This window comes from Aedes aegypti, chromosome 1 (assembly GCF_002204515.2).
Source record: "Aedes aegypti strain LVP_AGWG chromosome 1, AaegL5.0 Primary Assembly, whole genome shotgun sequence".
Classification (NCBI taxonomy): domain Eukaryota; kingdom Metazoa; phylum Arthropoda; class Insecta; order Diptera; family Culicidae; genus Aedes; species Aedes aegypti.
The window spans coordinates 267,533,016-267,550,052 of record NC_035107.1 but is presented as its reverse complement, the minus strand read 5'-3'; the positions used below and the strand labels follow the sequence as shown (position 1 = coordinate 267,550,052).

At 35.9% G+C, this 17,037-nt stretch overlaps 1 protein-coding gene across 1 annotated transcript in view; it reads left to right on the top strand.

Annotated features, from left to right (window-relative positions):
* Window positions 1-370: 370 nt before the first annotated feature.
* Window positions 371-17,037, top strand: part of LOC5568917 (elongation of very long chain fatty acids protein AAEL008004) — a 129,283-nt gene continuing 112,616 nt past the window's right edge. The window contains exon 1 of the mRNA XM_021837732.1: window positions 371-1,154. The gene's annotated coding sequence lies outside the window, so the exon portion shown is untranslated. The remainder of the gene's footprint in view (window positions 1,155-17,037) is intronic.

The window sequence follows — 17,037 nt, the reverse complement described above, 5'->3', positions numbered from 1 at the left end:
TACAAAACATTTCTATTCTTTGTTCTTGCCTCTGGATTAGCAGCAGCACAATGAAACATCAATACACATCAACTAAAGAAGATCTCTTTATTGATCGATCCAAAGCATCAACTACGACGCATGTCTCAAGCTCAACCCCACACCGAACCGGCTGCAACCATAACAAAACAACCCCCAATGATGATCGGTCGGAAAATGTTTCCCCGGCGATGTCGCACCGTTGGTTGCGATGTTGCGTAGCATCGATCACCTCTTTGCGCAGCACATGCTGCTCCAACGCCAGACGGCGCGACACCCACCGAAAGCTAGGGTAGCCTTAATGCGCCCCCCATGCCGCATGCAGCCGATATAAAACTACGGTGCGACAACGGGCCCAAATTCACTTCTCGTTTATCGCTCGGCCAAGTCGTTTCTCTGGGTGTCGATTGTCGTGGCCTACTAGGACCTTCTCCCCACCTCAACTTAGAGCACCTCCTCGGAAAAGGGAAGCAGTAGTTAAAAGTGCCCACGTACAGTTTTCGTTTTTAATTTGTTGAGCGCAGTATAATTAGTGGTGCCCCCGAAAAAGCATCAGGATTGTGGGTGCAGAGTAACAGAAGTAGCGCCGAAAAATAACTGTTGATTTTCGAAAAATCGTGTTTGCAAGAATTTTAGTTTTCCGCGAGAATCATTTAGGTGATTGTGAAAATTGAAAGTGCTCTCTACAGTCGCGATAGTGTATATAGTGTGAAATATCCCTCCTCGGAAACGGAAGGGGACAAAGTCGTTTTCCTTCGGAAGAGTGCACACATTGACGAGTATTCGGAAAAAGGAAGTTTAAAGGTGAATCAACCTATTGGTGGAACCGTCTTTTTTTGCATACAGCTCAGTGATAGCTTTGATTGAACGGAAAAAAATCGTTGCCGTTTGCAAGAACACAAGGTGCACTTGGATTACGTCGATCTTTTCGGTAAAAGTGTCTGCCTAGGAGTGTGTCGCCTCGAGCAAAAACCTGTTTAATCAGTTTTTTCGAAACAGAAAAAACCGCCGAAAATCGCACACCACTGGGGCGATATTAGTGAACTGTCGTGATCTACTTCGGAGCAGTCCCAAACTAGGCGTCCAGAAATCGCCGTAAGAGTGGCAGTTTTTTCATTCGAAGTTTTAACAGAAAGGTGAGTCCAACCTCTCGCTGTCGAAGCTGTGCCATGGCCGGCGATGGATCTTGGATTACAACATCGGCGAATTGGGCTTTGGTTTTGGGGTGCTTATGTGGATAATTTTTGGCCATCATCGGCAAAAAAACGGGTTTCGCTGTGTTTGGCGGGCAAGCCGCGCGCGCTTCGCGCACTTGGATCGGTGACGAAATTGTTTTCGAGATCATATGTAGAAAAATTGCTGACGACGGTCGAGAGGCGGTGAATGAATGACGAATGTGAATGGTGTACTGTTACAGTTTTTTCAATGCGGTTCGATCAATGTTTCGAAGTGGCTATGTAGATAGTAGGAAGAAATTAGAATTTCATACATGTCAATCTTGCAAAATTACACCAATGTAGGAAACAATTTGTGGCATTGACATTCTGCTAGGAGTTTTTTTTTATTTCCATGAAATATATTTAGTTTTAATGCACGTTTATGAACCGGATGTACAGGAACAATACGTGTCGAATTTTCAAGACAAAGAATGTAGTACAAATTGAACAATCATCGTTCAAAATTATTTGTGTGACGCAAAGTACTGTTTAGTTCGCTATATTTGCTCTAAATCAATTGATATGATACGATAGTCGAATCCCATTTAGAAATTGTCACTCGTTTTCACTCCAAGATTTTCTATAAATACATACCTTACGATTTCTTGTTCGGCGATTGACCTTGTCTTCTTAAAACGTTTTTTTTTATATAAAATGGTCAAATTGGATGCCTGGGTTTTGGCTTTGGTGAAAACGAAGATGTAAACAAATGTATGGCACATGAGGTTCAAGAACGCAAAGAAAAATGTAATACATAAAGTCAAACTTGGGTATAGAATGTAGTGTCAAAGGGGTCGGAAGTAGAACTGAGCACGACTATTCATCTTGATTTCATGTTTGATTCTAGTGTTCCGATTGGCTTAAAATGTTCGCCGCAGCTCAGAAACAATATAAATTGGTTTCAGTAGAATGATCGTAAGAGTTCAAATGCAAACGTCTAAGTAATTGAAAATTTCCAATTTTGCTAAAATAATGAGGAAACTGAAAATATTTTACGAATTTGAACAATTTCCTGGACGAATGACAGGATGATTACGGGTCGAACTTGCAAACTTTCTGAAGGAATCTTTGAAGAACTGTTCTTGTAATTCTTGTAAGAAGAGTTCATTCTAAAAGAATTACTTGAAGGATGGACCAGTTATGATAATGATATTTCAAAAACTCACATACCCGACTAACAATTAGTAATTATTCATGTATTGCAAGTGATGTTATTGCAACTTAACATATAATTAAAGCTATACCTCGATTTAGTGGGCACTCGATTATAAGGACCCTCGATTTTATGTTCATTTTAACTCGATTTTATGGACATTAAAATTCAATGTTTTATTTTTTGATGTATATCCAATTCAAAAAAAAAAATATGTCAACTATAAAATTGTTAAAGGTCTTTGCTATGCTTATAGAACGGCTGGATCATATTTTGTTGAAGAACGATCAATACACATCAATAAATATACAACATAACTTTTACAAAATGAGAGGGGTTTGAAAATTAGAAGATTTCAGAGCGGCTTGATTGCTCTAACGATTATGCATCATTATTCAGGATTTGTTGACGACTTCGCTTCTAAAAGTTCCTTTCGAAGCACTATCATGAGTTTTTCAACGAATTCTTCTAGAAGTACATAGAAATTTTTCCAATGATTCTTGCAAGAATTGATCTAGATGGATGTTTACATTATGTTTTCCAGAGGTTCCTTCAAGAGTTTTGTTTTTCAAAACAAACTTCAAAATTCTTCGATAAATTCGTTCAAACATTTATGAAGATAATTTTATAGTGATATATAGAAGTTATTTGAAACTTCCAAATTTGTTTTTTTTTTTCAAATTCTTTGTGCGTATTCAAATATGAAGTGCGTTACTTGACATACACTGAGGAACCTGGTGATACTGGAACACCACGAGTTAAAACTTCGAAATTTTGCTACAAGAAAATGTTTTGCTTTCCATATGAAATTCCTAAGACAACTAATGAAAAACATTTACCAGGAATAAAAGATGTTCACAAAAATGTTTGCCTTGGGTAGGAAAATATTTTCAGTATATTTCCCAGTCGGTCGCCTCGATTCCTCACACTTTCACTGACATCTATTGAAAGTGTGTACAATTATTTGTCAATCAGTAAGCAAAGTGATAAACTTGTAATAGTAAGGTGCCTCACACGTAGTATCCGTTTGTGTCGATTAACATGGCAAAACGGCTAACAATCTCAAAGTCTCAAAAAATATCTAATTGGTATAAAAATGCTAGAAATATCTCGCGTATTGGACATATTTGTTGAACCAAATTGGAAATTTTGAAATCTTTATTAACCATTATTAATTAACTTTATTATCTTTAAACCAACGAATTTCTGCAGAAGGAAGCTAATAGGTAATGGTATGACTAATACACAAAAAAACAATCCGTCTCAGCTATGAATGCAATCGGAGAGCTTTTTACCACGTAGTGCACATGTTTGGCTTTGCTATCAAGCCGGTGTTTTGGGCTGGAAGAATTAACGGATCACGTTTATAAATATGAACGTGACAGTCAAAATACACGAAACATGTGTATATTATGACGTGTAAAATACCATCAAACAACACTACTCTGAGCAATACATGGCAAGAATATTTTTTAAATTTCGGCTTTGTACAGATTCATTCTGAAAATTATAAATTTGCTAAACTATTTTTGTCTTTCTGACGTTATATTACTATTGAAAAAGTGCCTGATTTTCAGCTCCACAGTTAGCAACTGAAGGCTTACTCTGGCAATTCGCCATTTAGGCATTTATACATCACTTGGCAAGCACGAAGATACTCTATGCGTCACGTTGCTTGGTAACGGAGTAATTCTTAGATTGCATACTGAAAGCTGTCATGTTGGTTACTTTACCATTCTTATTTCAATTTCTCATGGAAAACTATTTGGAAGGAATAGCTGTCCAAACTGAATTCAGAGATGGAAAGATATGACAACTTCCATTGCCGATCACGCCCGGCAACCGGGAAGATCGGTTACGAGGAAAGGAAAGGATAATGATGGCATGACATCCACTTAAAGAGAGGCCAGCGACTTACCGATGACCTCATAGATGTCAAGGAGATGAACATAGGGAAGGGTAATGGTCTAGAATTCACTGTAATTGAGTGATGCGATCGGATTGCAATTTAGTGTATGTGTAGTTTAGTATGCCTTTTGTTATTGGGTGTAAGTGTAAATGAAATATTTTGATCATAGTTGGGAGTGACGTTGCTAAGAAAGTTGATGTCGCTCCATACGCGTTTGTCTTCCAGGGATGGGGCACAGATATTTCTACCTTGTGGTAGACTTATCTTCGAATCAAGCAGCAGTTTCCACAAGGAAGGAACGACCGTGCATAAACTTTTCCTTCGTTGAGGCAGGTCACGCAGTTTAATGTGAAATACCGGACAGTTCATTTTATTCAACTTCGTGTAATACAATGAGCATAAACGAATGCGATGTTCACATTTTTACACTCGCTTTTTCCAACACTTGACGGCAGATCTCATATCGAAAACTCACTTTTCACAAACTGAAAAAAACACTACGGGCGGCTTAGAACCCGCCGGGCCACCAGCCGAACAAAGTAAAATATATCATTTGAAACGTGAAAAAACGTGACGGGAAGTGTAAACTTAGCCTCTCACGGCACCTCGTCTTAATCGTTGCCAAAAAAGAAAACACTTATCACTTTATAAAACACTTTTTTAGAGCATTTACAAGTGCCATAGCACCATCAACCGAATTAAAAATATTGCGGAACCGAAGCGAACGTGACAGGAAATTCCCTAGGAAGAGTTAGACCTTTCGATTGATAAAATCTTTGAGAAGTAAAGAATTTCTTTCAGCATTTTTCAAAGAAATTAAGCATAAGCCTTATTGACCGTATAATTCGTATTTGCTACATACTCTGTGATTGACTTGAATTGTACAGGGAACCAACAGATGTAGCTTGGGAGTAGCATACCATCTTCAATGTACAATTTCAAGTACTCCAAACTTAGAAATATCAACAACGGCGCCGGCCACATCCTCACGGTTATCGAGGAAGGGAAGGAATGTTAGTGTGACGTCCACAGGTCACAGAAAGGAGTTTTGTTAGTGGGAGGGATTAAAAGCCACATGATCAGGATTCACCTTGGTAAGTGATGTGATTCATATTTCCTAAATTTAAAAAGTTATTTATTGGTGCGCTGATATATTTAATGTCGAACTACTCAAAGCTAGTAAATGGGTCGAATAAATCTAAGAATAGGTTCGTGAATATAATTGTTTTTTTTTTTTTTTTAAAAGTAATAAGGGTTTATGCCAACACTTATAGTGCCAAACCGTCCAAAGTTTGTTTAACGATAAAATAAATGCAACATTACAACAATACTAATTTGTGTCATCACAAGCATGAAAAGAGCTCACCAGTTGGTAATCCATTCTCGGCTAAAGTCACTCCGGTGACACCAAAAAGACCCGCTTGTTTGGGTTTTACCAAACGCACTCATTGCAAACTCCTCATTGCTTCACAAATATCCGAATTGCAACATTTCAGCCGTCGCTAGGTTTGAAGCACATCATCAGCGCTGTGCAATATACTGATGATGAAAATTCGCGCAACAAACGGAAGAGCTACGCGACCAAATTCCTCATAATTATTGTTCTAAGCGGTTCAAGAAATCAGCATTTGATCTTCTTCGTTTCTAACTCAAAATTGCCGGTTGTTTTTCGATTCCTTCACTTTCACAACTGGAAGCAATTGCCAAATTTTGCGAACAGAAGCTCCTTTTTCTCTGAAACCGGGCTGCAGCAACCATCCGGGGTATCACCAAATAAACCACACAAGCCGAATTTGCAGCGAAACCAATCATAATCTTCTTACTAGTCAAAATAAGCATCATAACGATCAATAAAAACTTAATAGAATATCCTCCACACCACTAGTTAATCGCACAACTTTTACACTCATTTTTCACTTTTACACTTTTGGCCGTCCAATTTGAAAATTCTAGAGAGCGATAAAAACCGTGACAGAAAATTTTAAATACACGTCCGTAGGCATGGCCTGCTACGATTTTTCTCCCTTTCCACTTTGCAAGCACGAAGATACTCTATGCCCAGTGAAATTCAGATAATTTCCTATCCTGATAGATCGCCGACTTAAAGCCTCAGCATAGCCTTGTGTGACTTGCAATGTTCAATTTTATGATAATATTCATATTTCTTTTGTTCTTGTAACCACAGCTAAAGTTGTAGGACCTTGAGTAAGGTGGCATCCACAAATTACGTAACGCTCTAGGGGGAGGGGGGGAGTAGGCTCAAGCGTTACGGCTCATACAAAAAATTAAAAAATTTCATACAAAAAGCGTTACGTAGGGGGGGGGGGGGGTCAAAAATTTCCAATTTTAGCGTTACGTAATAAATGGACGCCGCCTAAGACACTAAGATCATTACACGCATTTTGACATTTTAAATAGTCATCAGGAATAGAAAAACAAAGGTCAGTTTTCAGATCAAAGACAGCTGTAAAGTTTTTTGTCATTGAAACCAAAGCACCATCTAGTCCTATTGTTTTCTTGAATCCAAAAAATGATTATTTTAAAGACAGAGACTATTCTATGGTAAGGAAATCTCAATACCTGACTTGATACCTTAGTACCTGAAGCAAGACAAAAAAATACTTTTCTTGAGAGGAACGCATACTTATCTTGAAAAACAAATTGACATCTCCAAGCAAAGTCCTAGAAGCACCATTACTAGATTTATGTAACATTCTGGTCGATTTCCTAGATTGGTGTGACAGCTTGGTGTAATTTTAAATCAGTGAAAATCGCAATCATTTAAGACTCCTGTGCTGTCGCCCCTGATGTGAAGAAGAGTCATTGTAAGTGATATAAATTACGCATGTTAACTGACATTCACCAAAATATTTTCTGTTTCTGAACAAACCAACATCACGTACACATGGCAAGTGTTTACCCCACTCATGCATGCATCTAGCCAAAACATTGTGACACATGCAGAAATCTGAGCAGCTACCCAAAACATAGTTTTGTGTCGATCTGATGTCAGCCTACTAGGATTTCGGCAGAACAACAGTTTGGTGAGTGCACCGTTAAAACATAGCCCAAATAAAAACGTAGTAGTCGGACTAGCACTGTCGATAAGCTCACTCCCAAACCTCAATCAATAAGCTCTCCCGCGAGAGCAAAATAGTTTGAGTGGTGTACGGGTGACTTTTGAAACATGAAAATATACACATGTTTCGTGTAAAATATTGTTGATACAGTTAACTCTCCATAACTCGATATTGATGGGACCATCGAGTTATAGAACACCAAACCAGTGCAAATGCGATTCAAGGGACCGTCGAAATACTACGGTTCTCTAACTCTAACTCGAGATACGGAATATCAACTAAGGAAAAGGTGACTGTATCCAATTTAGTTCAGAAGTTGTTAAAGTGTTTCTTAATAAAATGCGCTTTTTTTTAAAGAGTTTTATTAAATATACAAAAATAACACATCTGTATATTTTGATACAGTATAGAAACTCTTTTTTTTCTATTTCCATCTGAAGATATTTTTATGTTTGCCCCAATCAGTGAAATTCACAATCAAAGTAGGCGTCTTTTTTGCAAGAAAGACAAAAATAACATCCAAACGGAAGAGTCCAAAAGTGGTTCGGGGATTTCTTTGATGATATTTTTTTTTTCCAACTTAACGAAATTTTTAGCCCTGGTCTAGTTCATGTCGGGACCAATGGCTTAATTTCCCTACCGACGAAAGTCGTCACTGTAACTTTTACGTCATAAGTGCCTTTCTCGGGGATGGATCTTCGGTCTTAGGTCCTCGGCGTGAGAGGCGTGTGTTACTTTGATGAAATATAAGAACGGAAAACACTGTGGACCACTAAGCAAGTCAACATAGGAAAAGAGCTTCGTCTAAAGTTTCATTCAAATGCTCTTAAGGCATCTTTCCGCTTAAATCTGCTTTCTGAAACTGAAACCTCAAATTTTTCTTTCTTGATGTTGTAAGTTTTGCTCACAGCCTCGAATCAGCACTATTTGCATTTGAAGTCTGAATTTGAAGCCGTTGCTTGTTTGATTAGCATAAAAATCCCACTCGTCGTCTTCAATACAAAAGTCTCGTACCAGCCTCTCGATCGTTTATTAAAACACTTTATGCTCGGCCACGAGACGGCCGAATTGAGAGGGGGCTTAGCTACGAATTTGCTACGACTATTCGGGACACTAAATTGGATGCTTGTTGTAGAGAAGAATATTTGATGTTAAATGCATCGTAAGAATTCGCTTATTAAATCTTAAAGCTAATAGTTGGGTGTGGCCTTTATTTTCGTTTAATTTATGACACATATTTTCCAACTCTAGTTTCTAATCCAGTTCGGTGAGTTTCGTTATAGACTGAACGAACTATCTAATGAAAATAGGTCGTTCAGTCTATATAGTACCTTACAAATTTTCATGTGTGTAATGGGCTTACTGGCTGTTCTTGTTGAATACAACTTGTATGTATATCAGAAATCACGACTTTTTGCTAAAAACCATTCAATGTGGATAACATCTAGATTTCGATTTGTATGGGGTGCTTGAAAATGTAGTTTTTTTTGTGAACGGATCAAAACTTCAATTATCGTGTATATTTCCCACGATGCATTGTCTATTTTTCCAAACGTTGATGATCAGAGGAAATATGCCCGGTCATATTTATCAACACCTACAGGAACGAACTATGAATAAGCATCCAATAAATAATCGATGCCCTAACAGATTTGTGTTAACGATTATACAATAAATCTTTGCTTCAAACTGATTTGTGGAAATCAACTCGTAATACGTTAAAAAGTGGGTTTAAAAACTGTCTTTAAACGTTGCATAAATGGAAGAAATGACCTGCTTTGTTCCAATGGTTAATGTTGATAAATGCATCGAAATAGCAATCAAACTAGTAGTTTACGGAACAAGTTGCAGAATGATGATTTTTACAGCACGAGTGGTAAATTTATCCTACGAGGCTTGCCGAGTAGGATAATTACGACGAGTGCTGTAAAAATCGAGTTGTGCAACGAGTTACGTACAACATTGTTTGCAATTTCTTAGAAGATCATTTGAGGGTATCAGAAAATAAATCGGAGTGCATTCACCATCATTTCTGAAAAGTTGTTGTGTTATGATTCATTACGCAACTCAAAACCGTTGCGTAATGAAAAAGCGTTGCGTAATGAATCATTGCAGCACTGGTTTCAGTTGTGTAATGACTATTCCCGCACTGCATACTTCAGTGCATGAAAGTAGGCCGTTTCATGACAGATTGGCGTGATGGAAAACAGCCTAAGACGATGAGAAACTGCAAAAAAAAATAATTTAAACATCAATTCGAAGCAGCCTCTAGCCCAGCATTGGCGTAGGAACAGGGGGGCCAGGGGGGCCTGGCCCCCTCCAGAATCATCCAGGCCCCCCCAGAATTTTTAATGACAATAAAAAAAAAAGATTTAAGATGACGCAAAAGCTTCTGAAATTATGTACATGACTCTTGTTATTAACAAAAAATCGCTTTAGTAGTTACGTTATGTGATGTTGTACAACTATATTGAGAAAACCTCGTTTACGTTACATAGCATCAGCGCGGCTGTTCTGACTTCGGTGAATCGTGCGACAATCGAAAGCTTAACCGTCCGGCTGACGATCGATTGATTACTGTTCAATCTTGTTGCATGCGATAAGCGCAATTTTTCGAAATTTCCGTTGCAAAAATACCGTGGTGCCAAAAAGCGTCAATATCCTGGAAATTTGATTCCCAAAATTCATTTTTTTTTCTGGATAATCCAAATAATGCTGTTTCAGCATAAAGCAGCATATTCACTTCATTCTGATTTATCATGTTTTTTTATGATACCCCGCTCGAGGTGTCCGGTGATAATGATTTTCCTTGTGAGAATTCACTAAAAAAATCTATACATTAACATAAAGTTGTATGATGTCAGAAAATAAATAATTGAAAAATCATACACAATTTTTATCACAAAATTACTAAACGACTATATTCATAGAATGTTAGTATTATCATATTCCTCAAGGAATATTGAAGGGTGGCTTCAGAACTTTTGCATCTCTCCTTCTATGTCTACTTTTTATTAGCAAGTTGATTCCGGAATACGTTCCCGGATTTGCCAAAACAATGTTACTTCTGTCAAATCTAATTCTGGGATATTTCACTGAAAGTTCTACTAGAAATTCTTCAGTGAATTTCTTTCAATACTTTTCCCAAAGAATTTATTACAAATTCTTCTGCGTCGCTCATCAATGGTCCTTAAGAAATATTTTCAAAATACATCACAAGTTGCGACAAATTCTTCTTTGCTTTCTTTTAGATATTTTGTTTCAAATCTTCGGTTGATTCATGAATTGGAAAGAAAATTGTTTTTGAAACATCTCTTGCCTTCGAATCTTCAAAAGAAATTTGTTGAAAAACCCCAGGAAAACTTTTGTTTCCAAAGTTAGCACAGCGGAAAAGGAATTTGTAGAGAAACATGTAGCAAAATAACTGGAAAGTGGGAATGGATATATTAAGATATTTATAAAGAAATTTTTACTCCTAAAACATTTCCTTAGAAATAATTTTTCCAATTATTGTCTAATTCCAAATTCCTATGTTTTGCGCGATACGAGGCCGGAATTTCTAGAGGCTTTCTGGCAGAATTCTAGAAAACCAGATGTCAAGGAAGGATAGATTTCAAGGATAATTTCTAAAGATGATTCTGATGGAATCTTAAAAAAGGTAAATTTTAGGAGTTTTGAAAAATTTCAGAAATCTTAAACGTATAGTTCCTGATTTGTGGATTCATCAGGAGTTCATCAACAAATTTTCAAAGTAATGCACAATTCATCTTTGGTAATGTTCTTAAAAAACACCTTCAATATTCCTGCGTTTTACTGTACTGCAAACTAATCGATAATAGACTATTCAAGTTAGTTTATTTGATATTTCTAAGAGTAGGAAAAAAATGTTTTTTTCCTACATCAATATGTTCACAATATAGTATATGACACTTCGGAGTTCATAGAAAATATTATCTAAGATTTAGATTTAATTTTACTTTCAGTAAAACTTCAATGCGTTTTAACACCTATAATTTTTATTATAAAAGACGATTTTACGACAGGAATTTAGTAATTTTTTCCGAATTAAATGTCAGCTACAATCATTAAAACAATTACCTACAAAGTTCTTTCTAACCTTTTTTGTATGTGTTTCTCTATAAATTTGATACGGAGTGATTCGTAAAGGAATTTGTAAAGCAATTCCTAAAAGTATTGAGATATTAAGGGAGTAGTTTTTGAATCAAAATATGAAGAGTGGTTAAATTTTAAAATGTTATTTATGAAAGAATCATGAGATTACCAAAAAAAATGGAATTATTTCTAGAACCTAAAATAATACTTGATGGAATTTTTGGAGTTTTTTTTTTTTTGAGAAATTCAAGAATGAATTGCAAACCTTAGTAAATCGATGGAAAATTTCTTCAAAAAAATTATTTCGAGAATTTTTGGAGGATTTTCTTTTGGGAATTTCGTTAGTGCGGTTTGAAGAAAAAAAATCTCTGGAAAATACTTAGATAAATCTCTGGTATTTTGCCCGAGAGAATCTCAGGGAAACAATAATTTAATTCTCTAAGACATCCTTTAACAAATTTCTCCGGAAATCTGTGAGTATTTTCGTGGAAAAGTTTTTGAAAGAACGGTTCAACGGTTTCCGCTAGGAATTTTATAAGAATGATAGAATTTTTATCTTAGTTAAGCAAAGCAAAGAAAATAAAACAAAAATGCCGAGGAAGTTTTGAAGGAATGGGGGATGTTGCTCCTTGATATTAGAGAAATAAAATAAAATGCAGGTAGATCTGCGTTAATGATAGATTGGCTTTCAGTCTTGACAAAATTGAAAAAAAAAATATTTTATTTTGTCCAACGTTTCGGTCCTTTTGGGACCTTCTTTAGAGACTCAATTTTAAATGTTCTACTTTGCAAAATCATGAGAATAAAAATTTGCCAATTGAATTTTTTTAATTGTTCATAACATTTTTGTGGAATATTACGAGGAATATTTAGAGAAACACCCAGAAGATTGTTTTGCGGAAAGTCTGGATAATTTTTGTTGTGACTTTTTCAAACAGTATTGTAGAGCTTCAAAAGCAAACTGTTCTGAGGAATTCGTGGAATGAATCCTTGCTTTGTGATCTTAAAGGCATTTTTGGTGATTTTTCTGTACTTTTTTTTTTGGAGAAATAGTCAGTAGTTGATTAAAATCCTACACAAATTATTAATGAGCAACTGGAGGAGACTTTAAACTAACAGTTTGTATATAGGGTGTCCCAGAAAATATGGGCACGACTTTGATAATGAAAACCATAGTACTTTTCCAAACAATCAAATATTTTAATATTTTTGTATTTTTCTATACTCTATTTCAATCAACATCTGTGATAAATTTGTTTGATTTAATCATCGTTGTAATAAATAATTGTATAAAGGATGTTTTAAATAAATTTTTGTTTGAAATTTTATTTCGCTTTGTTAGATAACACTTGGAAAAATTGTAAAATTCGAAAAATCTCTTATTTTTCTCTCCGCATAAGACAACATTACGAAGTTATAACTCTTCTGGTATCTTGAATAGTAATAAAAATAATACATTTCAGATTTATGAAAGGTTAATCCCCATTCTCTTGAATTGGCAACTTTAATTTTTGATTTATTCATGTTTTGACGTGAATATAAGGATTTGATTTTTACCCTTTTCAAATCGACCACGGCTGGAATCGAGTTTTTAGTTCCAATACAAATTATACATGCTTACGTTTAAAATTTCAATTTTAATAAGTGATAGTTCGATGAATTATCGTATCGTCGCTGATAAATATATTTTCCAGATTTTTATTATACGCACTTTCTGATATAGAAAATTTTTTCTAATACAAAGTCGCTCAAAAATAACGCGATTTGTGCAAGACTGATAAGAGATGCTTCAAAGAAATGTTACGTAATCAACATATTAATGATTAAATTATGCATTAAAAATCGCAATATGTTGGATACAGTAATCAAATGTGTAAAAATCAGATTTTTATCTTCATTAGATTTGAAATGGCAGTATGGTGAAGTCGTGCCCATACTTTCTGGACACCCTGTATAATAAGTACGTAGAGGACCTTCCAGGAGAAATGATTAAAAGAATTTGTAATGCATTTTCTGGCCGAATTTATCAAGAGATTGTTTAAGCAATTCAATACAGATTCTTCGAGAATTTTTCTGGTGAGATCAGAAAATCTGGGAATGATTTTCTGTGGAAAGCCCAGGACTAACTTCGTGAAAACTGGTAAAAGATTTCTTGATAAAGCACTGAAAATTAAGAAAATAATTCATAAAAAAATGTCCGTAAGAATTCTAAGAGGAATCTCTTCAAGGAACATGATTGAATATTTGAAAAAATCGTGAAAGAATCACAAAGGACATTCCTGGTGATTTTTTTTTTGCTAGAATTCTTGAAGGATTACAAAAAGAATAAATTTGTATTTTTAAATACACAAATGAAACTTATGTGCCGCGAAATGAGACAAAATCACAAATTATTAAAATCAATACAAATCTGTTAAAAATACGAAATTTGTGAAAATCGTGATTATTGCGAACGACATTACATCTGTAAATTGGAGATGATCCAGCCGTGGGCTGAAAATCTCCCTAATAGAGATAATAATAATAATAATACATCTGTAAAACAGGTATATGCTAGGCCCCCCCTAGGCCCCCTCCAGAAAAAAATCTTAGCTACGCCAATGTAGCCCAGGCTCTTTGATTCAAGTGAGAAGCTACTGAGCTTATATTATGCCACAATATCCATCGTTTTGAAACGCTTCTTATTTCAAAGTTTCAGACAATTCGGTTGAGGCCCATGCCAAAGTGAATCATGGAAGTGCCCAAGTAGCTCTGCACCCTAACTCAGGATTTCGGAAGCAGTTGCTACAATTTGGATTCGTCAATAATAGCTTAATTAAATTGTACCAAACTAGGATGATAGTGTTGCCTAACGCAGGACACCAAGATATAAGTAATGAATGTAATGTTTGAAACGATCTCAAAAAATAGCATCCATAATGTAATCGCTGTTCATTCCGATTTGTGAAAACTATGCTACCAGATATCCAAGTTTCGCGCCATTACTAATATTCTTCGTCATAGCCAGTTGTCCTCAAACAGGTGGCATATTAACCGGTCAGAGTTCCAATAAAAAATGGCAAAAGGCGCAACAAATTAGAAAACCAAATGAAGTCAGCCTGCGAAATGCGCAACCTTGGATTCGCTTCGGGTCCACTCCCCAGCGCGGTCAGCATCCATCGTTCGCATAACATCACATTTCGCTAATAACGGTTTGCTAGCCATTGAGAGGTTGTTGTTATCCGGCTCTCAACACCAACCGTTCACATTGGGATCATCTTTGTACCGCGGAGTCAGCCCTGTATCGCTCGGTCGGAGTCAAGAGCACGACACAACTTGTTCAAACTTCGGTATGGACCCATCAGTCCGGCCCCATAGACCCAGAGCAGCTAGCGAATTAGATAATCGAAAAATTTGGCCACTTCATCCGTCAGCCGAAAGGCATTCGAGGGGTTGCACAGTGGTTCGAAACGCAACGTTTTTCAGCGTTAATGTGAGACGCTGTCGATATTAAATTAGAATTTAATATCGCCTATTAAAATAAAAGATTTATAGTGAAATTATATCACTCTTTGACACCTAAAAAGCTGCTGATCGTGTTTTTTTTGCGTTTGAAACCACTGTAGGTTGTGTGCATTTAAAACGCCAAGTGCAAATCGTCGTGAGAGATGCTCCTTTCGGCATCACGATTTTTTTTTCGTCTTCAGTCAGATCGAATGTGTGTCACCTAACGATGATCATTGGCTTTTTACGATCGAAGCGGGCAATTTGTACGATCGCCCTGCGATCTCTCAAGTTGGTCAGTAGAAAAAAAAATCAGCTGTCTGCGAACGAGATTTGAGTTTGTTTTTTTTTTTGGTTTTGCTAAAAATGTTGTAACAGACGTAACTTCGGTGATCGTACGTTCAACAGATTTTAAGTATGAATGAAGAGTTCAGAGGAATAAACAACCTCTCAAATTCACATATATATTGAACTAGCTGGGTAACTCCCAAATTGCATCGACGACGGGTACGAAGGTGTTTATTTTGCTTCGCGTTTTGTGATTGATCCAACAATCCTTTTAATCATGAAGCTATACCCAGACAACCAGAAGTTGCACAAGAATTAACGCAAAAAGTCGTTCATAAGTATGAATTACATCACAACTACAGTAGCGTACATAGCTAGGAGGGTGATAATGGCTGAAGGAAACTGATAATTCTAAGACCCACAATCATAATGCACATGGTAAAAATACGATTCGTAAGAGGTGTAAATCGGTGATATAAAGGGACCACTTGATTATCGGGACCATTATCGTGGGCCCGCAATTTAGGGACCTTTACAAAACTAATGTTTGTAAATTATTTTAATTTAAACTGGTGTTACCTCTTAACTGTAGCCTTGAGGTAGACTCCGGTTCAAATGTTATTGATGTAGACTATGAACTACGGTCTTGGATTCAGAAATGTTTTCTTTATAAATTATGATTTTCCCAAATTTGTAGGCTTCGCTTTTTATCCGATCTGAACCAAGCAAGTCTTAATGTCAATTTTAAATATTTTCAAAAGCATCAATTTTGATTGTTTATCTTCTATCCATCTCAATATTAATCCTTCAGAGACAACTCCAAGTATTTCTCCTGTGTGTCTGCAACGGATGAAAACAATGAATAGTTAAAGCACTTCTCCAGAAAAATTCTGTTAAGAAGTATTTTAATGATTCTTCGACGGATTTCACTAAACAATCTTCAGTGGTTCCTCTATGAAAATTCACATAAATGTAGATTCTTCAGGTATTTTTTTTTTTCAATCATCCAATAATTTGTATCAGCATTTCTTTAAATTTATCCTCAAGTGACCTGTAGCATCTTATCAAGATATTTCTTTCAGTAATTTATTTAAGATTTTGTCATGGATTATACCAACAATTTGTGATTAAATATATCCAGAGCATCATCCAAAAATTAATTGAACAATCATTTCCAAGAAAAGTTCTAGAAATTATTACAGAAACATTTACTGGATTTTCAGTATTTGCATTACCAATTTCTCCAGGAAACTGGAATGTAGAGATTTTTTCTAATAATTCCTGAAAGAATCTGACTATCTGGCTTTTCTGTATGGAAAACTCTCCAGTTCCTCAAACGATTTCGCGAGAGATTACAGCAGAGCTTCAAAAAATGTCTTTGTATCCTACAGGGTGTCCGCAAATAATCCGAACAGCAAAATATTGGAAAGATGATCTCGCATTGAAAACAATGTAAAATCAATGTTCATGTACCTTTTATGATATATCCATATGTTAACACAAAATACAACTTTAAAAAATTTCGAAATAATTGCTTGTTACTGAGATAGGCAAATTTAAATTTTTCGGAGACGTTTTTCCTGAGGGCCGCTAGTCATACTGGAGATGTGTTATCTCTAAAACCTAAAAGAGATGAATCCAAATGCCCTATTATAATTTGATGTAATCTACAGGTTAGTGGCTTCAAGTTAGACTGGAAATATAAAATTGTACGGTTCAAATCCAGTGAGTTGTATGGACATTTCTCTTCCATCATAAAGCTCGGAAAACAGCTCC